Below are 24,065 nucleotides of genomic sequence, written 5' to 3'. Positions count from 1 at the left end.
TTGATCCGTGCCCGAGGTTCCAGGTCAGGCTCCAACAGATTGTACAGCGAATATATTTCATGAGCTGATAAGCGATAATTTTGTATCACCTCGAACTCGGAGAGATCCTCCAGAACACGCTTAGTGCAATTCTGGTATGGATGTGGAAATTATGCACGCACAGACTCATCCAATGCAGACATTTGCTGACCACGATCCTGATCTTCAGGCTCTTGTTCCTCCTCCACACTTGCCTGGATCATGAACATCACAATCTGGTCAGAAAAAGGCTCCATTATTGTAGTCAGTGTAAAAAAATATGAAATATATGGTAAAAACGCAGATTGCCCTAAAAACATTATTCCACAAGACAGATGACTGTAATGGCTGATCTTCTTCCTGAAGTCTTAAGCATAGGAGTGGCTTTGGTGAAGTGTAACCTGGGTAAAAATGTTGAATCATGGGTACAATCCTTCCCTCAGCTGAGTAAAGAAAAAAAAATTAGGCAAAAAAATAAAAATATAATAATGTGGCTCATAAAGAAAAAAAATAACAATAAGATAATTACTTATAATATAAATAGACATGCTAAGAGAAATTAAAATAAAACAAAAAATACAAGTATTTAAAATTTGTTGTCAGATCACAACAGAAAAAGATGTCGGAATGAAGTTGTTGAAAGTCACATCTAAAACCACTGACACCGATTCAACAAACTTCCATTGAATAGGGTCTTGTTGAAAAGCCGTTTTTTTTAACATTAGAAACACTTGACTGCCGAGAAATCAAAAGTCAGAACGGATACGACAGTTTTTTTTTGTCGAAAAGTGGCTGATTGAATTGTTGAGTTTTTTTTGTCGGAAAAGTCCAGTTTTCCAACAAAACGAGCAAATCCATTACTTTGATATATATAACATACATGGCACTGAGCACTCACTGAGGAAGGAGTCGGAGATGTTGCTAATAGCAACTGGAGAAATCCATCTGAGTGGGCATGGCTTGCAGGGGGCGTGACAAACAGAAAGAGCATGAGATGTTTCAGATGGGCATGGTCAGTGTGTGCCCCGGCCCTTCTTCACCCAGTTTGGATCAGGAAGCTACTGGGGAGGTATCCTGGCCCAGACGCTGCTGCTCAGTGTTTGACCCACCAACATAGGTGAAACTGTGTGGTGTGCCCCAGAGCACCCATCAGCAGTGGCAGGTGCCGCACTGGGATAAAACAATAAGCAGCACTATGGGGGTCATTCCGACCCGTTTGCACGCAGCGCAAACGGGTGCAGAATGCGCAAGCGCGGCAGGCGCAGTGCATGTGCGCGATGTTGCCTGGCAACAGGGATTGCCGGGTTACGATGCAATTTACAAAGGAAGCGGTCGCAGAGCCGACCGCTAAGAAGATTGACAGGAAGGAGGCGTTTTCGGGGAGTGGTGAGTATAATGCAGGCGTGTCCAGCAGAACGAGGGCGGAGGAGTGACATCAAAGCCGAGCCCATCATCGCTGGATCCATCGCACAGGGTAAGTAGGTATAGGGCTGGTCTTGTTGTACTTGAAATATTTTTAGCAAGGCAGGGCTGCACAAGCGATCACAGCCCTGCTAAGCTAAAATACACTCCCCCATGGGCATGGACTAGTTGATCGCAGCAGCAGCAAAAAGTTGCTGGCTGCGATCAACTCGAAATGACCACCAATATGCGGAAGCAGAGGCAGACCGAGGTATTGCCGGACACTGTTTGTAACAGCTACTGGATGCCTAAACTGCTGCGCAGCTCTCAGTACACGGCAGTGGAGCATGCAGATGGGGAAGTGTAGTCCTTCCCTTGCGCCGCTGCCTGTAATACTGTTCGACAGGTGCTGCGGCAGCCGGCGGGAGCAACAGGCATGTACAGCAGCAGGGATGCAGAGCAGGGAGAGCCCCTCTCCATCCCAGGGTCTCCCTGCTCTGCATCCCTTTGCTGAGCGAGTAGCGCCGGGCCTGCCAGGTGTCATATTTGTGGGTTTGAGGCTGCCCCCGTAGAGGACTAAGATACCCCCCCTTTTCTTTTTTTGTCTTTCTGTATGATTGCTTTGTTATTTTATGTCACTATTAGTTGATTATTGATGTTGGTTACTTCTTATATGCAACAAGGAAATGTTCTCTTGATATTTTGGAGGGAAAAAAAACATGTACACAATAGAGAGAGGATGAGGCCCATCTGCAGGCTGTCTGGGCCCCCTCCTCTCTAGCCGTCAGAGATGCATTACTGGGCACTAGGGTCTCTAGGGGACCTTAGCGCTGTTCCAGAGTCTACAGCTCATAGGAAAAGGGTGCAGCAGGCATTTTACCAGTGATTTTCCTACTGCGCATGTGTGAAACACCTGGAAAATGTGCAGCACCATTGATTGATCTCTGTAGCGCTGCAGCTTCGCCGCGGGACTCCGGAGGGTAAGTATTAAAAATAATGGTTGTGCGGTGTGCCCCCCCCCCCCCCCCTCCCCGGACTCTGGGGGTTCGTGCACACTGCACACACTGTACCCATTATAAATATGCCAGTGCATGTATGTCTATACTGTTTGAGAGTACAGTTTATACTGTCCCACATGCTGACTATGAATGAATATATGCTATATTTTATATTTATTGTACTTGTGTGGATAATCTGTTCCCTCTTGTTTCTGTCTTTTGCAATTACTGCTAATTATACTCTGTACATTTGTGATATGTCAATTAAAACATTATAAAAAAAACAACAACATAATTTGAATAGGTTAGTAAGCAGGCAAGAACCAGTACATAAAAGTACAGGCTGTCATATAGAATAACATACTGTACATAACTTAAGTACACAAAGAAAGCACCTTTGAGGCCAAAGCACAGTGAAACATGGCTGCACACAACCCAACTCATACAACCATGTGACTCTGTGGCAGGAAGAGCCTACAGGTAAGACTTGTAAAGGTGGGTGATGCAGAAAAACTGAGGTGCGAAGGAAAGACAGTGGCCAGTGTAGAAGTGCTATAACTGTTTTTTTTTTCTCATTCCACTTGTATTTGTATAAGTGGGGCATGGTCTGGTTGTATTATAAAGTGCAAGTTAAGCATTAAACCCATTACTACATGTAGATCACACCCATAAGAAAAACATAGCATTTGAAGCATGAATATTTACTTTACAGTTTTAGTCCTACCCACCCAGGATTCATCATCAAGGCCTCTTTATTCCTCTGTAGTGAGCTGTAAAGTTTATTTATATTTCTACTGATAAGATTGTACTACATTTCCCTGCTATTGCGTAATAACTCATGCAGAACGTTCATATACACTGTCAGAAAGGTTCATATCTCGCTTACAGACTAACACGTGTGGAAACAACAGTAATTTCCGTTTCTGCTTTGCTAACATTCAAGAAGGTAATAATGTTTGCAGCAGTTGAACCTATCTTCAGGTGGTGTTAGTTCCCGATAACCCGCTCCTTCTTATTAGAATGAGTCCCGGATTATGAATGGATAACTCTACCTCCACTGGCACCCTCATTTTACTCATGCACACTTACACTGCCTGGCAGTGTAACCTTTTACAGCAAGTAATTAGTGATAGGACTCACAAGACAGTTACATTTTAGAGCAGCTGTCCTGCAAATAGAGCAATGCTGAATTGTTCCGGTACCTAGGCACCTATTGCCACAATTTGCCCCTGATAATGCATGGTGATGTTATATAAGTGCTCCAGGGGTAGGGGTAGGTGAGGAAAAAGTTCTTTAAAACCCCACCCCATATCCATACATTTATTTGTATACTTTTTAACCTGCATACTGTAGGTCAAATAATACCATGCCCGCCAATCATGCCTGAATGTCCAGGAGAGACCTGAATTTCAGGGAGGTTCACCCTGTCTCCTGAAATAGTGAGCCAGTGTCTGCATGCCACCCGAGTGAAAAGGGTACGCAGAGGAGGTGGGGTACCAATGATTTGGGGGGTAGTATGGTGTTGCTGAGGAGGGCTCGACATTATGGCCAGGGGACTGTGCAGCGCTGTCATCACTGACAGCTTATACTCTGTGTATACTCCTATAACAGGATGCATTTCCTGGGATTTTTAGTGTGAACAATAGAGGTTAAGTGTTAACTTTCACAATGATGGTCTTTAAAGACGTTTTTCTTCGCTGGTCATCTTTTCTCTGTTAGGTGTTTTAGGTCTCAGCATTATATTTCGAGAAAAGTATTCAGATATTGTTTAATTCAGTGGTTCTCAAACTGTGTGCCGTGGCACCCTGGGGTGCCTCAGGACACTTACAGGGGTGCCTTGTATTGGTGGTCCAGGACCAATTGAAATTATTTATGTTCAATGTAATAGGCAAAACCAGTGCTGGTGGCATTCAATCATATAATGTGTTGACAAACAGAAGCAAATCTTGTCCCTCCCCACACAACTGACCCTAAGGATGACATATAAACACAATTTACTTCATTTAATATTTCTTTCTAAATTTCTCAATAGGAAACTTTTGGCCTAGGGGTTCCGTGAAAATAATTCTGTTACTCTAGGAAGGCGTGACACAAAAAAGTTTTGGAATCACTGGTTTATTGTAATAATTTGTTCTCTCCGAAATAACCCCCCACCCCCATGGAACCATGGAATCCTTTTCCACTGTCATTATGATCTAAGTATAGAACATGTCAATACTTTGTGATATTGGGGCAGGTGTACTCAGATCAGTGGCGTAAGTTCATACAAAGTGCCCGGAGGCGATATAGATGGGGGTGCCCCGCCCCCACCCCATAGCTTTGGGGACTCCCATATGCTACTGACAGCATTGGTCACCCCCATATTCTACCAACAGCATTGGTGACCCCCAGAAACTACAGATAGCATCAGTGATCCCCAGATACTACAGACAGCATTAGTGAACAACATAACATATACTACAGACAGCATTAGTGGTCACCATATACTATATCCCTCAATCTAATTAAAAAAAACTCACAGGCACAGCAGACCAGTAGTGGAACACAAGAAGAACCAAATACTACTTACAGGCACAGCACACCATTACTGGAACACAAGAAGAACAGGACACTACTCACAGGCACAGCAGACCAGTCTGGAACACAAGAAGAACAGGACACTACTCACAGGCACAGCAGACCAGTCTGGAACACAAGAAGAACCAAATACTACTTACAGGCACAGCAGACCATTCCTGGAGCACAAGAAGAACAGAACACTACTCGAAGGCACAGCAGACCAGTTCTGGAACACAAGAAGAACAGGACACTACTCACAGGCACAGCAGACCAGTACTGGAACACAAGAAAAACAGGACACTACTCACAGGCACAGCAGACCAGTCTGGAGCACAAGAAGAACAGAACACTACTCACCGGCACAGCAGTCCAGTAGTGGAACTCAAGAAGAACCAAATACTACTTACAGGCACAGCAAACCATTAGTGGAACACAAGAAGAACAGAACACTACTCACAGGCACAGCAAACCAGTAGTGGAACACAAGAAGAACGTCATCGCACACCGCACAGCAAAGGTCCTCCCCACGAAGGGAAACTAGATGCGTAGCGTCTAGTTTCCCTTCACAGCGGGCGGCGGCAGCGGGACAGAGCGGGCAGCGGGGGGCACAGCAGCAGCGGATCTTGCCATGGTGTGGCACCCTCTGGATGGTGCCAGCGCCCTCCAGAAGGCGGCACCCCGGGCAAAAGTCCTGCTTGCCCGTGGCAAGATCCGCTATTGGGCACAGCAGACCAGTACTGGAACACAAGAAGAACAAAGCACTATTCATAGGCACAGCAGCTGGTACTGCAACAAAGGAAGAAAAGAACACCACATGTACTGTAGGTATAGCAGACAGTACTGGAAGACATTGCTGCTTTTTATATGATGTCATTTACTATGAGTTTAAGAAATAAAAAAGACAGTAGTTTTCTTTACCAAAGATTTGTGCCTTACATTTCTATCCACAATGCACAAATTCTAATCTGTAAGAATAGTAAAAAGCCACAAAGGTGGATGTAATGTAATATCCCGTCTATGTAATTAAATGTAACCAAAATCAAATTTTCAAGCGTAGTAATGTGGTGCAAATTAATTTACCAGTCAAATCTCATCCTAACCCTCTGTCCCATGCTCGGTCTACCCCATCTGTGTCACCCCTGTCTGTCTGCCCCTCCCCTTTAGAATGTAAGCTCTTCCCTCATGTGCTTATCCTTTTCTTACTTTAATAATCCTCAACTGCCCAATTCCTGCAGTTTTTTGGCCACCTTGGAACTTATCTCTATGGCCCTCATTCCGAGTTGTTCGCTCGTTGCCGATTTTCGCTATGCTGTAATTTGCTGCTAAATGCGCATGGTACGCAGCGCGCATGCGCTTAGTTATTTGACTAAAAACGTAGCAGTTTTGCTATGGCTTCTCATTCGCACTGCTGATCGGTAAATGATTGACAGGAAAGGGGCGTTTCTGGGTGGTAACTTAGCGTTTTCTGGGAGTGTGCTAAAAAACGCAGGCGTGTCAGGGAAAAACGCGGGAGTGTCTGGAGAAACGGGGGAGTGGCTGGCCGAACGCAGGGTGTGTTTGCGACATCAAACCAGGAACTAAAGGGACTGAGCTGATCGCAATCTGTGAGTAGGTCTGGAGCTACACAGAAACTGCAAAGAATTATTTAGTAGCCGTTTTGCTAATCTTTCGTTCGCAATTCTGCTAAGCTAAGATACACCCCCAGAGGGCGGCGGCCTAGCATGTGCAATGCTGCTAAAAGCAGCTAGTGAGCGAACAACTCGGAATGAGGGCCTATGTCGTTTACTGGTGTAGTTATGCTTAGTTACCCTGTACTTGTCCTATATTGTCTTCAACTGTAAGTTACTGTTTTCCTGTTTTGATTATGTGCATATGTACTCTGTAATTGGGCGCCGCGGAACCCTTGTGGCGTCATATAAATAAAGGATAATAATAATAATAATATTACCTGTCATCAGGACACTAATGTAACACAATGGGCCTAATTCAGATCTGATCGCTGGGCTGCGTTTTTTTGCTGCCCTGTGATTAGATAGTCGCCGCCTACAGGGGGAGGGTTAAATCGCTGTGCAAGTGTGTGATCACATCTCTAGCAGAGCTGCACAAACTGATTTTGCATAGCCCAGATTATGAACAAACAAAAAATACCAACTGCGCTCACATGAAAAATTCACAGTTTTATAATTGTTTTAAAATTAATACACAAATACACATTAAAACGATCTGGCACAAATCATGCCAATAAGAACATATTAATACTGAGCCTTAATAAGCCAATCTCTGACTCGCAGTTAATCACTTCAGGGCAGTCTTTGTGCAAAATGCCGGCATATGCAATTATTGCTGAAAGATGAAAAGTCTTGCAAGGCATACGTATGCATACATTAAATGGTGTCCAGGTTTGAGGAGTATAGTTACCAAGTCCCAAGTGGCATATCAGCCGGGTATTCCACCTAGCAGGGTTCTGGAGTGCTCTCTCTATCCCACGCAGTGATAATGGTGGTTCTCCCTTTGTTAATCTCCACAGATGAGGGACTGGAATCTCCTGATGTGCAAATAGCCTGTGCACCGTCCTGTAGGAATCCTTAGCGACGTCCTGGTCAGAGATTTGGCCCCCTAACGCGTTTCACTGTCACTTGGCAGCTTTGATGGTATTTTTTGTTTGTTCATAATCTATGCCATTGGGGTGAACGACTATCACCTCTCCCAACAGCAGCTTGGAGAACCAGCTCAGTTACAGCGCCTGTTTTTTTACCATTTATGGTAAATTAACTTTTCTCTGCATAGCCCAGAACTTACTCTTCCCGTGCAATTGATTCCTGCTGATCGGGGGCCGGACACTCCTGGAAAACGGTCAATTGCCACCCACAAATGGCCTCTTCCTGTCAATCACCTTGCGAACGCCCATGCATTCGGATTTTTCGCACCATCCCGTCACTAGGCGCCGTTGCCTGTTGCTGTTGTGCGACGCGTTGGTGCATTGTGGTGCATGCGCAGTTCGGATTTGATCGCCTGCTGTGCGAAAACACAGCAGTGATCAGACCTGAACTAGGCCCAATTTATATAGAAACTACAGCAAAAAAAAAAGTGGCAGTGTTGACTCGCTGACTTGTAAATATCACAAATAATAAATGCTGATGTCGAATTTTTTGTTCTACCTGGTTCCCAGATACATGTCCCCAGGGCAAGTGACAAGTGTTTTTTTTGTTTTAACTATTTCCTTCTAAATATCTGAGACTTGCTCTGTTATGTACTCTATGCTGCAAGCTGGAATTATTTACTTACTGACATCATGACATTAACATCTCTTTATATGGTGCCAGCATACCCTGTAACACTTTATAATTTGGTACAAACACAGTATTAAAGGCTAGTTAACTATTAACATACACATTAGTCAGTAAGAGAGCCCTTCTACCAAGTTTACAATCTATAGGAAACAGGAGATTTACAGTATATGTGAGGTTTAGTGAGCTTGCTGTATAGTGCGGTGGGGTGAGGCAGGTGAGGCGGAGCCTTTCCTGTCATTCAAACGTTTGTATTGAGAGTATTGACTGTATAAAGTATATGAAAAATACACATAATCTGTTTGAAATATCTTCTCTGTGTTATTCTAATAATTTTTATAGCCAAAACTCTGGAGTAAAAAGTCTATGGCAGGTGAGGCAGTGCCTCACCTGTCCTTCTTTTCAGCACATCTCTGATCAAAACTCGCCTAATTTCCAGGAGTTTATACTGCTGCACCTGTATATAATGCACAGATGTACCCTTTGGTTCATATATTGCATGTAAATCTGGCTCTGGTACTAGCCAATGCCTCCTGAGCCATTTAGCTCACCGCACGTAACCCGGGGTCACCACATAGAAATGGGAAAAAGTGCTTGGGTCAGAGGGCATAGAGGGTTTTTGAATACAGATGAATAAGTGGTGGCTTGTGTGAACTCTGCAGTGTGGTGGTAATCGGGTGGGAGGGTTAAGGTGTATTAGGAATTTGCTAAGCTTGCCGGAAGTGAGGGGTTTCCAGGGAACAGTTCAGGGTTTGGATGCAACCAAAAAGCCTTGTACAAGATAGGGTGTTTTATACACTGGGAGTAGCCTGAAAAAGTTTTGTAATAGGCAGTGCCGTAGCAAGTTTTCCTTACCTGGCATCCCTCCACCAACCTTGCACAGGATATCATGACATCACACAACAAGCTCCAGGGGAGATGTGGAGGAGCAGGGAGCTGGCTTCCGGGAATGTCCTAAAGATGCACTCTGCTGCTTTACTTGCAACATGTTGTAGGGATTGCCATTGGTATGTTATCCATTGAGGGATAACCTTGATGGTGTAAAACCACCTGTAAGGGAACCACTGCTGATTGCATTTGTGTTAAAAGAGCTGCGGGCCAATCAAAGTCCGGGGGTAGAGCTTTGTGGTTGTCTGGAATGGAGCTAAGCTCTGTGTCCGATACATTGAGAAAAAAAAAAAAAGAGATATGGTAGACTTACCATGGTTAACTCTCTTTCTGCGAGGTACACTGGGTTCCACAGGGAAAACATTGGGGTGTAGAGCGGGATCTTGATCCAGAGGCACCATCAGGCAAAGCTTTGACTGTCCCAGGATGCATTATTGGGGCCTCCTCTATAACCCCACCTCCAGGCACTGAGAGCTCAGTTTCATTAACCAGTCCAATGCAGGAACAGGAAAAAGAGAAGGCAGATGTCAGTCACATATAACCACAATCTCACAACAGGAGAGGGAACCAGCGACTAATGCCATACAATCCAAAGAAGCTAGGAGTGTCAGGGTGGGCGCCCTTTGGAACCCAGTGTACCTCGCAGAAAGAGAGTTAACCATGGTAAGTCTACCATAACTCTCCTGTTCTGCAGCAGGGTACACTGTGTTTCACAAGGAAAACGTTTGGGAAGTCCTAAAGCAGTTCCTCAAGGAAGGGGACGTGCCCTAGCGGGTAAAAGAACCCAGTGACCAAAGAAGGCATCCTGGGAGGCAGACGTATTAAAGGCATAGAACCTAATGAAGGTGTTCACTGAGGACCACGTAGCCGCCTTACACAATTGTTCTTGGGACGCGCCACGACGGGCCACTCAAGAAGGTCCAACAGACCAAGTAGAATGGGCTTTAACTGCAGAAGGAGCTGGGAGTCCAGCCTGCACATAGGCTTGTGCAATCACCACTGGCCAATGTCTGCTTATTCGCAGGCCAGCCACATTTATGAAAACCAAACAAAACAAGAATCTGACCTCCTGATAGAGGCAGACCTCTCCAGATAGATAAGGAGAGCCCTAACCACATCCAAAGAACATTCGTTGGGAGACAAATCCAAAGAGTCAAAGGCCGGGACCACAATCTCTTGGTTAAGGTGAAAGATGACACCACCGTAGGCAGATAACCTGGGCAAGTTCGTAGAACTGCCCAGTCCCGGTGGAATATGAGAAAGGGTGGACCACAGGACAAAGCGCCTAAGTCAGACACCCGTCTTGCAGAGGCAATGGCCAGCAAGAACAGGACCTTGAGCCATTTAAGGTCCACTGATTCAAGAGGTTGAAATGGAGACTCTTGCAGAACATTCAGCACAACAGACATGGAGCCAAAGGAGGGACATAGGGAGGCTGAATCCGAATAACGCCCTGAATGAACGTCTGACAATCAGGTACAGAGGCAATTTCTCTCTGAAACCAAACTGACAAGGCAGCTATATGAACCTTGATGGATGCCAGATGAAGACCTAAGTTCAGGCCTCTTTGCAGAAAAGCCACCATTCTGGAATTTCTGAATCTATGGACATTGTAATTCTTCTCAGCACACCAGGTGAAGTAAGAATTCCAAACTCTGTAATAAATCCGTGAAGAGGCCGGTTTGCGGCTTTCAACATCGTTTGAATAACCACCTCTGAAAATCCTTTGGCTCTCAGGAGTGATGCTTCAAGAGCCACGCCGTCAAAACCAGTCTGGCCAGGTCTGGGTAGAGACAAGGGCCCTGCACGAGGAGGTGTGGCCGTTGAGGAAGTAGAAGGGGATGCCCCATTGATAGACCTTGCAGGCCTGGAGAACCAATGCCTTCTGGGCCACGCTGGAGCGACTAGAAGCAGCCATCCTCCTTCCTGTTTGAACTTCCGTAGAACCCTGGGCAGGAGTGACACTGGAGGGAACACGTAAGGCAGCCAAAAGTTCAATGGAATTGCCAGTGCATCCACGAACGCTGCTTTAGGATCCCTTGTCCTTGATCCGAAGACCAGAACCTTGTGATTGTGTCGAGACACCATTAGGTCTACGTCCGGTAGACCCCACCTGCCCACTGGGACTTGAAAGACTTCTGGATGAAGACTCCACTCACCGGCACGTACGTCCTGACGACTGAGGTAGTCCACTTCCCAGTTCAGGACCCCGGAATGAACACTGCCGATATACTTGGCAGATGGCGTTCCGCCCAACAAAGGATTTCTGACACTTCCTTCTTAGCCATGCGGCTTCAAGTGCCGCCTTGATGGTTTATGTACGCCACTGTCGTGGCATTGTCTGACCGTACTTGAACTGGTCTGTTCCATACCAGAGGCAGGGCGAGTGATAATGAACTGAACACCGCCCTCAGCTCTAGGATGTTTATTGGGAAGAGTGATTCTTCCTTGGTCCACCGTTCCTGAAAAGATTGTTGCTCCAGCACCGCTCCCCAGCTCCTCAAACTAGCAACCGTCATCAGGAGGACCCAGTCGGGGATCCAGAAGGGACGACCCCTGCTTAATTGTTGGTCCTGGAGCCACCAGGTCAGTGACAAATGAACCTCTGGAGTCAACAAGATCATTTGGGATCTGATCCGATGAAGAAGGCCATCCCACTTGGCAAGAATTAATCGTTGCAGAGTGCGGGAATGATATTGAGCGTACTCCACCATGTCAAACATCGACACCATCAGGCCAAGTACCTGCATCGCCAAGTGAATCAACACTCTGGAGTGATGGATGAAGTGTCTTATCCTGTCCTGGATTTTCAGGACCTTGTCTGGAGACAGGAATAGTCTCTGACTGTGTGTGATCAGAAGCACCCCTAGGTGCACCATGCTCTGAGCTGGGACCAGCGAGGACTTCTTCCAATTGATCAGCCGTCCGTGGGCTTGTAAGCAACTCACCATCAATTGTAGATGACTGAGAAGGACATTGTGGGAACTCGCCAGAACCAGCAGGTCGCCCAAGTACGGTAGGATTCTGACTCACTGGTGATAGAGGTGCGCCGTCATCATGGCCATAACCTTGGTGAAGATCTGAGGAGCTGTGGCCAGTCCGAAAGGCAGAGCCTGGAACTGGTAATGACTGTAGCAAATAGCAAACCGCAGGAACTGCTGATGCGATATAGCAATAGGAATATGCAGAGAAGCATCCTGTATATCCAGGGCTGCCATGTAATCTCTGGGTTCCATCACCAGCACAATAAGGTTGTGATTCCATACTCACAAATTTGTTCTTTGACTTGAGGGTGAGTTTAGGCCGAAACCACCCATTGGGTTTCTGCACAAGAAACAGGGTTGAATAATAGCCTCTGCCAAGCTAGGACTGAGGTACCGGCACAACCACTCCAGTACTCAGGAGAGAACCTACCACCATTTGTAGAGCCTGCACCTTCAACGGATTCGTAGGGAGTACCGTAGTGCAGAACTGGTGATGGGGGTGTCTCTTGAAGGAGAAAGCATACCCATGAGAGACAATTTCCAGGACCCAAGCATCTGAAGTGGTCTTTAAACAGACATGGGAAAACTGTAGAAGTTGGCCTCCCACCCTGGGGTCCTCCAGGGGTAGGCCCGCCCCATCATGCAGCAGGCTTGTCTTGTTTCAAAGCAGGCTGACGGGCTGCCCAGGATTGTTTCACCTTGGGCTTGGTGGTCTTGGGAGCAAGTCTGGCGTAAGACTGACCCTTGGCTTTCCTTTGAGGTCAAAGGGAATGAAAAGTGGTACTCTTCTCCTTCTGAGCAGAAGGATTAGTAGAAGGAAGAAAAGCAGTCTTAACAGCTGCTAATTCAGACACCGTTTTATTCAGGTCCTCTCCAAATAAAATGTCCCCAGTAAAGGGGAGTACCTCCAAGGTCTTCTTGGAGTCCAAATCCACTTTCCACGACCTTAACCACAGTATGCGGTTAGCCAATACCTTACCTCAGAGGACGCCTCCTGAATGTAATAGTCATTCAGGCGGTGCATATGTGAGACAGGTATTGTCTGGCCTTGTCAGAAATATCCTTGGGCAGCTCATCATCTAGCGCCTGAACCCATGCCCCAATACCCTTTGCGGCCCAGGAGGCAGCTATGGTGGGCCTATGAATGGCCCCTGCGAGGGAATATATAGACTTCAGGCATCCCTCCACACACTTATCTGTCGGTTCCTTCAGTGAAGTGACAGTGATGACAGGCAGAGTAGACACCACGAGACGGGTGACGTGAGAATCCACCGGCGGTGGGTATTTCCATTTACTACATAACTCTGCTGGGAGAGGATAGCAAGCCAAAGCCCGTTTAGGGAGCGGGAATTTCTTACCTGGGGTCAACCAGGGTTCCTTCCTGATGTCCACAAGATAATCAGAATGGGGTAATATAGTTTTAACCACCTTCTGTTATTTAAACATATCCGTTTTCTTGGCCACTGTAGTGGAATCCTCACCCTCAGTGATTTGAAGGATCTGTTTAATAGCATCCACCAGGGTAGGGACATAAACCTGTAAGGTAGAATCCTCATCAGTAACATATGATTCAGAGTATGACAGGACCGTATGCTCCCCCTTATCGTCAGATGAAACATCAGAGAAGTTAGTATATTGTGAGGAGGAAGCAGCCCGCTTAGAGATTCCAGAGATGTGGGAGTGACCTAGAGTAGATTTCTGTCTAACCAAAGACTGATTTAACTGTTGCAGCTCGGTAGACAAATTTTTCGCCCAAGGCGGATTTACTATAGGGACAACTTGTGGTGGCAGTGACACTGGAGGTCCCATAGGGGAGGCTAAACTGTCCACCAGAGTCCCCAGGAGGGTGGTGAACATAGCCCAGAGTGGCTTTATTGTAGTTACAGGAGCTGCAGGCTGCTGGGAGGTATATGACATTTAGCACACAGACCATCACACAATACTTCCCCCTCAGGTAAACCTCTGGAGCATACCTTGCAAATTACAGGAGCCTCCAGAGTTTTACTGGCTTATTGTTAGATATTGTAATAAAGCAACAATTAGGCTAATAGTATGATGAAGCCAGACAGAGTACAGAACTTGCGGACACAGGCCCTCATTCCGAGTTGTTCGCTCGCAAGCTGCTTTTAGCAGCATTGCACACGCTAAGCCGCCGCCTACTGGGAGTGAATCTTAGCATAGTAGATTTGCGAACGAAAGATTAGCAGATTTGCGAATAGACAGTTCTTAGCAGTTTCTGAGTAGCTCCACACTTACTCTGCCACTGCGATCAGTTCAGTCAGTTTCGTTCCTGGTTTGACGTCACAAACACACCCAGCGTTCACCCAGACACTCCCCCGTTTCTTCAGACACTCCCGCGTTTTTCCCAGAAACTGCAGCGTTTTTTCGCACACACCCATAAAACGGCCAGTTTCCGCCCAGAAACACCCACTTCCTGTCAATCACACTACGATCACCAGAACGAAGAAAAAACCTTGTAATGCCGTGAGTAAAATTCCTAACTGCATAGCAAATTTACTTGGCGCAGTCGCACTGCGGACATTGCGCATGCGCATTAGCGACTAATCGCTCCATTGCGGAAAAAAAAATAACGAGCGATCAACTCGGAATGACCACCACAGTACACAACCAGCATCAGAATACACAAACTTGTGAACTAGATCCCGGTGTATGCTACTGTAACACAGTAAAATATCCGTATAGCGATAAGTATTGTGTACACAATATTAGAGGACCCTGTTGCACCTAGGGCCTAATTCAGACCTGATCGCTGCTGTGCATTTTTGCACAGCGGCGATCAGGTCTGAACTGCACCATGCCACTGTGCGCTGGCGCATGCCAGACAGCCGACGGCCGTCTCAGCCCTGCAATCGCCTCTGCCTGATTGACAGGCAGAGGTGGTCGCTGGGCGGGAGGGGGCAGGTCAGCGGCATTTGGCCGCCGTTTAGGGGGCACGGCACGGGTAACGCAGGAGTGCCTGGATCGTTGGAGGGGCCGACCCTCACAGCAACGAGTAGCTCCTGCCAGCGCGCAGGAGCTGCACTGGCAGGGAGCTACTCCTGGTGGGTCATTCTGAGTTGATCGCTCGCTAGCTACTTTTTGCAGCCGTGCGAACGCGTAGTTGCCGCCCACAGGGGAGTGTATATTTGCTGTGCAAGGGCGCAATTGCTTTTGCAGCCGAGCGGTACAAAAATAGTATGTGCAGTTTCTGAGTAGCTCAGTACTTACTCAGCCCTTGTGATCACTTCAGCATGTCCGGTCCCGGAATTGACGTCAGACACCCGCCCTGCAAACACCCTCCTCCTGTCTATCTCCTTGCGATCGGCTGTGCAAATGGATTCTTGTTTAAATCCATCGCACAGCAACGATCCGCATTGTACCCGTATGACGTGCCTGCACATTGTGGCCCCCCTAAAGTACAAAAGCATCACCGCTGTGCGATGCTTTTGTACTTGTGCTGGGGGGGGGGGGGTTTGGGCCTGACATGCGGGGCGGACTAGCCCTGTGCTGGGCGTCCCCCCGCGTGTCAGTGTGAATGATCGTAGCTGTGCTAAATTTATCTATGATCAGGTCTGAATTAGGCTCCTAGTCCCTTCGGGTGTAGAATATAATGATAGCTACCTTAGATGGGATACACATGTGAGTGAACCATACAGCAGGTACAGGCACACATAGTCACAGGCAATGCAGAGATAAAACTGCACTGGACTAGTATATATATATATATATATATATATATAAAAACACAGCGCGGCCCTAATCCAGAGGTATATATCAGAATACTTGTACAATATATTCTGTAATAGGTACACTCTTTCTTAACTAACGCTATCTGTATAAGATCTGTAGAATATTCAAGTGTCTGTAAAGTCTCAGTGCTGTGGACAGGCGGCTTTACAGGGGAGACCTTGCCCTGCAATCCCAGAGACCAGTAGCAGCTATGCTCAGACGATGGCGCCCAGCGTCTCTGTCAGGGAATGAGGGAAAATGTGAGGCAGCTCCAGGGCGCGAAATCTGCGAGGAGATGGCGCCCTGTGCCAGGGGAGAGGCTACAGGTCAAGCGCCAGCTCCCCTATGCTGGTCCTCACTGCCAGTACTATGGAGCCTTACCAATAGGGGTGTTAGTACACCCTACCTGTACTCCTATGCCCTGGCGGATATAGTGGGGTCTCTGCTCGGTGACAGTGTCCATGCCAGCGTCGCAGTCCGTCTCCCTAGACTGCGAACTGGAATGTGATTTAGTGGCAGGTCCCACCTGGGGGACCCTCTTACATCCTCCCTTTGTAGCAGCCACGCGAACCAGAAGAGCGTCTGCGACCATGTGCCTAAGCCGGAGCGTCTCCGCCGCAAGTACCCGGGATCTGAGCTGCAGCAGTATGCAACGCCGCTTGGGAGGTGACGGAGATGCAGCACTGAATGTCACACTGACATAACAGTGCTGCGGCCCTTGAAGTCTTCTGTTAGCTTTTTCAGGGCTGCCCAGTGCAGCCCGCCTGTTAGGTGACCTGCTGCCTGCAGTCACCACTCGAAACTGAGCTCTCAGTGCCTGGAGGCGGGGTTATAGAAGAGGCCCCAATGCATCCTGGGACAGTCAAAGCTTTGCCTGATGGTGCCTCTGGATCAAGATCCCGCTCTACACCCCAATGTTTTCCCCGTGGAACACAGTGTACTCCATTGCAGAAAAATTGGTAGCTCTGTACTTACGATGGCGTGACATCATCTGATTCTCCCCAATCTACGGCATCCGCAGCGCTATTAGAACACAGTGAAAATGGCTCAGCGACCATTTTCACTGAGTTCTGCGCATGCGCAGTAGAGAAATATCAGGGAAAATGGCCACTGCACCGTTTTCCCGGAGATCTGCGCATGCACAGTAGAGTCTGAGCCCTCTAGTGCTCAGACTCTACAGCGCTCCAGGCAGAGAGGAGGGGGCCTGAACGGAGGAGGCTGAACACGGGCCTCCTCCACTCTTAAAACGCCCCTGCCCATAGGCCTTGCACCCTGAGCGGCAGCACTGTTAGTTGGACACCATTTGTTAGAGCTCTGGTAATAGGGAATGGGAACAGGAAACAGGTAGGATATGCACAAAAGTGACACAGGTAAATATGATGCTGTTATGATTCAATTTTCCCTTTTACTACCAGAGATTTGCTGCCTTTGTAAAATTCAGGTTTCTTGTAAAACATTTATTGCAGGTTCCAACATTTTGTACAGCACAGCAAACCATAGATTACTGACAGTACACGTAGAACGGACAATAAACTCCCATGATGTTATACGTTGTTTGCACCTAAAAACCTCATGCAAACACAGTGTAATACAGGGTATGTCTAAGTACTAACCAGAAAAGTTTATAGTGTTTTATAAACTTTGTTTTATACTTGTTCACTCTCAAAACAGTTGTATGTATGAAAAATCACAAATAAAATATTATACTAAAACATATTCCTTTTTCTTGTGTGGTCATTTGTGGGACATAATGTTGTTTTCTTATTCTTTGTGTTATTTTCCTTCTCTTATAATGGACGCCACAATTTTGAATAACTCTTGTTTTTTTTTCAATAGTCACTAATAAGGGGGACAATTCTGCCTTCTATGCAGAGATTAAAGTGAGCCGGAACGGGGCGGAACTGCATTCCGTCAGTTCCAATTGGAGACAGAACGCAGTTCCGCCTCCTCCGGCTCACCTAACCCAGAATGTGAGCCCACAGCCGCATGGGGATGTCGGGCGCCCGCACCTTCCTCTCAGCGGCTCACTCTGAGCTCCGGTTACCACTGTGTGCGGCGCTATGGGAGAGATGTCATGACGTCTCTCCCATAGAACCGAGGAGCTGACGGCCAGGCGGAGGTCAGCGGTCCGGAAGCAGAAGCGGGGCTGGTGAGTATTGTGTGTGTTTTATTGTTTTGTTTTTGTGTGTGTGTGTGTGAAGCGGTGCTACTTGGGGGCAGCTTCTACTGGTGGCAGCTGTACTGGGGGCATAACTATAGGGGGCATCTGTACTGGGGGCATAACTACAGGGGGCATCTTCTACTGGGGGCATAACTACAGGGGGCAGCTTCTACTGGGGGCATAACTACAGGGGGCATTTGTACTAGGGACAGTTTCTACTGAGGGCAGCTTCTACTGGGTGCATAACTACATGGGGCTTCTGTACTGGGGCAGCTTCTACTGGGGGCATAATTGCAGGGGCATTTGTACTAGGGACAGCTTCTACTGGGGGCAGCTACTACAGGGGGCATCTGTACTGGGGCAGCTTCTACTGGGGGCTTCTGTACTGGGGACATCTTCTACTGGGGGCATAACTGCAGGGGCATCTGTACTAGGGGCATAACTACACGGGGCAACTTCTACTGGGGGCATCTGTACTGGGAGCAGCTTTTACTGGGGTCATAATTACAGGGGGCATCTGTACTGGGGGAATCTGTACTGGGAGCAGCTTTTACTGGGGTCATAATTACAGGGGGCATCTGTACTGGGGGCTGGTTCTACTGGGGGCATACCTACTGTAACATAGTAACATAGTAATTGAGGTTGAAAAGAGGCAAAATGCCCATTGCGTTCAACCTGTATTTTATATTAAGTTTAGTTGATTTTACTGTACCTGCTGAAGAATGTTTTATGACTAGTTAACAACTACAAATCATGATACACCTGAATTATCAACGTCAATATTTTAAATGTTGTAACCTTGGATATCCTTTTCAATCAGAAATTCATCCAATCCCCTTTTAAATGCATTACAGAGTCCACCATTACCACCTTCCCTGGCAAGGAATTCCAAATCCTTATTGCCCTAACAGTGAAGAACCCTTTCCTCCGTTGCGTACGGAATTTCCTCTCCTCCAGCCTCAGCAAGTGCACATGTGTCCTAAACAGATTTCTTTTAATAAATAATTCCTCTGATAACTCTTTGTAGTGCCCCTTTACATATATGAGGACAGTAATAATGTCTCCTCTTACTGGGGGCAGCTTCAACTGGGGTCATAATTACAGGGGGCATTTATACTGGGGGCAGCTTCTACTGGGGGCATAACTACAGGGGGCATCTGTACTGGGGGCATAACTACAGGGGGCATCTGTACTGGGGCATAACTACATGGGGCAGCTCTACATAATTTAAATTGGGGATACTATTGGGTGGCCACGCCCCTTTCTTTTTAGACCATGCCCCTTTTTTGCGGCGTGCTCCTACGGCGCGCACAATCCCTTTAGAGCTGGGGTGTAGGGTGAGTTCCACCTCCACTCCAGGACCACTTTGAGCACTGCTTCTATGTGATGTATAATTAGGTTAACAGAGAGTAACAATGAGTTTATGGAGTGTGGCCCTTATTCAGCATCAGTTGCAAATGTAAATTATCGCGCAATGAGCAATTATCGGTACACTGTACATCTGTACACAACCAAACCATACTTGCCTACCTGACCCTCTCCATGAGGGAGAAAATGCTCTGTTCCTGGACTTTCCTGGTAATGTATGATTGCTATCACCTGTGGTGAGCTAGTTAATTGATAAGAAAGGTGTTTCACCACAGGTGATGGTAATCATACATTACCAGGAAAGTCCAGGAACAGAGCATTTTCTCCCTCATGGAGAGGGTCAGGTAGGCAAGTATGAACCAAACACCAGACAGTGGGCATGCGCCAAGTCTTGTTTTAGTGATCTACCCTACGTATCTGCAAACACCGCAATTCCAGTGAGTTTCTCCCCATCCTGCCTGCTTCACTAGGATGTGGGTGGGATGCGGGAGACTTGCTTACTCTTCCATGGGTGCTGGGGACTACCCGAAAATAAGGAGTCTCCCGTTACTTCCATGAAAGTAGGAAAGTATTACTGACTAGAACATGTGTGTCTGCAATAGCAGCTGTATAACTTGTAACAGTCCATGGTAGATAACAGATAGAGCAGGAGGCTGTGTGTAGTTGAAAGCACATGTATCACTGCAGGTAGCAGACAACACACTACTGTAAGATGAGCGCTGATTACAACAGGGAGAGCAGATGGTTATTCCTTGCTGCAGAATGGTGATCGCTGAGCACAGGACTGAATCACATAGTGAAATGGAAGTACTCTTGATTATCACTGCAGAGAACTGAATAGATGCCGGTGGTCTGGAACAGAGAACAGCTTCTGACACAGGAGACCTAGAAGACTAGTTGAACTGGCAATATACAGACGGCACAGAGCAGTTTAAATAGGGAGCACTAGCACAGAATTGGATGTGAAAGTCTTGTGCAGCCTACGACCCTGTGAATGGCTGAATCCATCTCTGCTGACCTCAGGCAAGAAGATGGCACCCATGTCACGCTGGACCGCAGCTACAGGGGGATCCTTATATGACTGACCAGCAGATATACACCAGCCAGTAAATGAGTATGTTAGGAGGGTCCAAATACCGATTTGTGACAGGTTGATCATATGACCATAGTGTGATTTCCGATAGAGCTCTCCTAGGCTGCAACGGGCAATATCTGCCCCCACTATACATGAGTTACACAGAGATTGATCATACTGATTTCGGAAACAGTACCAAAATACAAGAGACACAACACAATAACAATGATCTATCCTTCACAAATACATGTTGGTTCCTATTAATATCCTTATTGGCTTCATGGAACTTCTGTATACTATCCCTTAGAATACCTTCCAGTACTTACCCCACTATAGAAATAAGACTAACTGGTCTATAATTGCCCGGTTCAGCTTTACTTCCCTTTTTGAATATCGGCACTACTTTCGCTATACGCCAGTCTTTTGGAACCATACCTGATGTAAGTCAGTCATTGAAGCTCAAAATAGCGGTCTTGCTAGTTCAGAGTGAAGCTCCATGAGAACCTTGGATGAATTAATCTAATTTTTTTTTTAATTGATCACAGACTACCTCCTCACTTAAATAAGCACTTAGCAGTGGGATATTATCTTTGTTGAGATTGTGTGTTAATCCCTGCATCTGGTCCTCTCTTGTAAATACCGATGAGAAAAACGCATTTAATTTGTCTGCTATGTCATTATCGCTTTTGATTAAGACTCCCAGCTTGTCCTTTCAAGGGCCTATACTCTCCTTCTTTAATTCTTTGCTGTTGATATATTTAAAAACAAATTTGGGGTTCAATTTGCTTTCCTTTGCTACTAGCTTTTCAGTTTCTACTTTAGCCGCTCTTATTTCTTTCTTGCATATTTTATTACAATCCTCATTGTGCTGGAATGACTCCGCATTGCCGTCTGATTTGTATTTTTTTGAATGATCGCCTTTTTTTGCCCATTAGTTCCTTAATCTTTTTGTTAAGCCACATTGGTTTGGAATTTTTAGTACTTTGTTTGCTGCCCATGGGAATAAATTTGTGAGTATTATTATCAAGCATTGATTTTAATACCTCCCATTTCTCCGTAGTATTTTTTCCTCGAAACAAAGTTTCCCATTCAATGTCCCTTAAAGCTCCCTCATCCTGTCAAAGTTGGCTTTGCTAAAGTTTAGAGTCCTAGTTGAGCCAATAAAGGACTGCTTCTGAAAACTGATATTGAATGTGACAATTTTGTGGTTGCTGTTTCCCGTGGGCTCCCCTACTATAAAATTTGATATCAATTCCCCATTGTTAATGTACAGTATAATAACTGCCTGGGAGTATGTCATCTGGATTGCGCAGCCCTGCCCTTATACTGAATGTACAAATGGTGTGTTTATACTCTGTGGAGATAAGGATCTTTTTGGACAGTTTTATTTACGATACAGCAAAGTTAAGCATACAAATCAGAGACTACACTATGGGGGTCATTCCGAGTTGATCGTAGCTGTGCTAAATTTAGCACAGCTACGATCATTCACACTGACATGCGGGGGGACGCCCAGCACAGGGCTAGTCCGTCCCGCCTATCAGTGCCAGCCTCCCCCCCACAGAAGTGCAAAGGCATCGCACAGCGGTGATGCCTTTGCACTTCAAGAGTAGCTCCCGGCTAGCGCAGCTTTAGCGTGCTGGCTGGGAGCTACTTATCGCTCCCCGGCCTGCAGCGGCTGCGTGTGATGTCACGCAGCCGCCGCGGCCCAACCCTCCAATGGTCCAGCCACGCCTGCATTGGCCGGACCACTCCCCCTAAATGGCAACTTAACACCGCCGTTCAGCTCCCTCCCGCCCAGCGACCACCTCTGTCTCAGAGGCGATTGCTAGGCACTGACGGCTGCCATGCGCCGGCACACTGCGGCGCTGGCGAATGCGCAGTACCGACCCAATCGCTGTGTTGCGACAAACTGCAGCGAGCGATCGGGTCGGAATGACCCCCCATGTCTAAAGAAGGTGTGAAATCCTTTTTCCTGGCCTGGGCTCTAAAGCTGCCCAATTTGGACTACCTGCCTCCTTTAAGTACTAAGAGGGTCATTCAGACCAAGCCGCTGATGCAACTCGCAGCGCAATTTCCTCGATGGATGCAACCACAATGTGATTGACAGCAGCGGGCATTCTTGGGGCGGTGATGCGGCGCTGGGGGGGGCAGGCTGAATGGAGGCGGATCTGGACCGTTTTCACATCACAAGAAGCGTCTCTGATTAAAAATATGGCGGCCGGCTGTCTGCCAGCGAAGCCAGGGTTTATCCTTAGTAGTGATGAGCACCGGAAATTTTTCGGGTTTTGTGTTTTGGTTTTGGGTTCGGTTCCGCGGCCGTGTTTTGGGTTCGAACGCGTTTTGGCAAAACCTCACCGAATTTTTTTTTGTCGGATTCGGGTGTGTTTTGGATTCGGGTGTTTTTTTCAAAAAACCCTAAAAAACAGCTTAAATCATAGAATTTGGGGGTCATTTTGATCCCAAAGTATTATTAACCTCAAAAACCATAATTTCCACTCATTTTCAGTCTATTCTGAATACCTCACACCTCACAATATTATTTTTAGTCCTAAAATTTGCACCGAGGTCGCTGGATGACTAAGCTAAGCGACCCTAGTGGCCGACACAAACACCGGGCCCATCTAGGAGTGGCACTGCAGTGTCACGCAGGATGTCCCTTCCAAAAAACCCTCCCCAAACAGCACATGACGCAAAGAAAAAAAGAGGTGCAATGAGGTAGCTGTGTGAGTAAGCTAAGCGACCCTAGTGGCCGACACAAACACCTGGCCCATCTAGGAGTGGCACTGCAGTGTCACGCAGGATGTCCCTTCCAAAAAACCCTCCCCAAACAGCACATGACGCAAAGAAAAAAAGAGGCGCAATGAGGTAGCTGTGTGAGTAAGATAAGCGACCCTAGTGGCCGACACAAACACCGGGACCATCTAGGAGTGGCACTGCAGTGTCACGCAGGATGGCCCTTCCAAAAAACCCTCCCCAAACAGCACATGACGCAAAGAAAAAAAGAGGCGCAATGAGGTAGCTGTGTGAGTAAGATAAGCGACCCTAGTGGCCGACACAAACACCGGGCCCATCTAGGAGTGGCACTGCAGTGTCACATAGGATGGCCCTTCCAAAAAACCCTCCCCAAACAGCACATGACGCAAAGAAAAAAAGAGGCGCAATGAGGTAGCTGTGTGAGTAAGATAAGCGACCCTAGTGGCCGACACAAACACCGGGCCCATCTAGGAGTGGCACTGCAGTGGCACGCAGGATGGCCCTTCCAAAAAACCCTCCCCAAACAGCACATGACGCAAAGAAAAAAAGAGGCGCAATGAGGTAGCTGTGTGAGTAAGATAAGCGACCCTAGTGGCCGACACAAACACCGGGCCCATCTAGGAGTGGCACTGCAGTGTCACGCAGGATGGCCCTTCCAAAAAACCCTCCCCAAACAGCACATGACGCAAAGAAAAAAAGAGGCGCAATGAGGTAGCTGTGTGAGTAAGATAAGCGACCCTAGTGGCCGACACAAACACCGGGCCCATCTAGGAGTGGCACTGCAGTGTCACGCAGGATGGCCCTTCCAAAAAACCCTCCCCAAACAGCACATGACGCAAA

This window comes from Pseudophryne corroboree, chromosome 1 (genome assembly GCF_028390025.1).
Source record: "Pseudophryne corroboree isolate aPseCor3 chromosome 1, aPseCor3.hap2, whole genome shotgun sequence".
NCBI lineage: Eukaryota > Metazoa > Chordata > Amphibia > Anura > Myobatrachidae > Pseudophryne > Pseudophryne corroboree.
Note: the sequence above shows the minus strand (reverse complement) of the source record.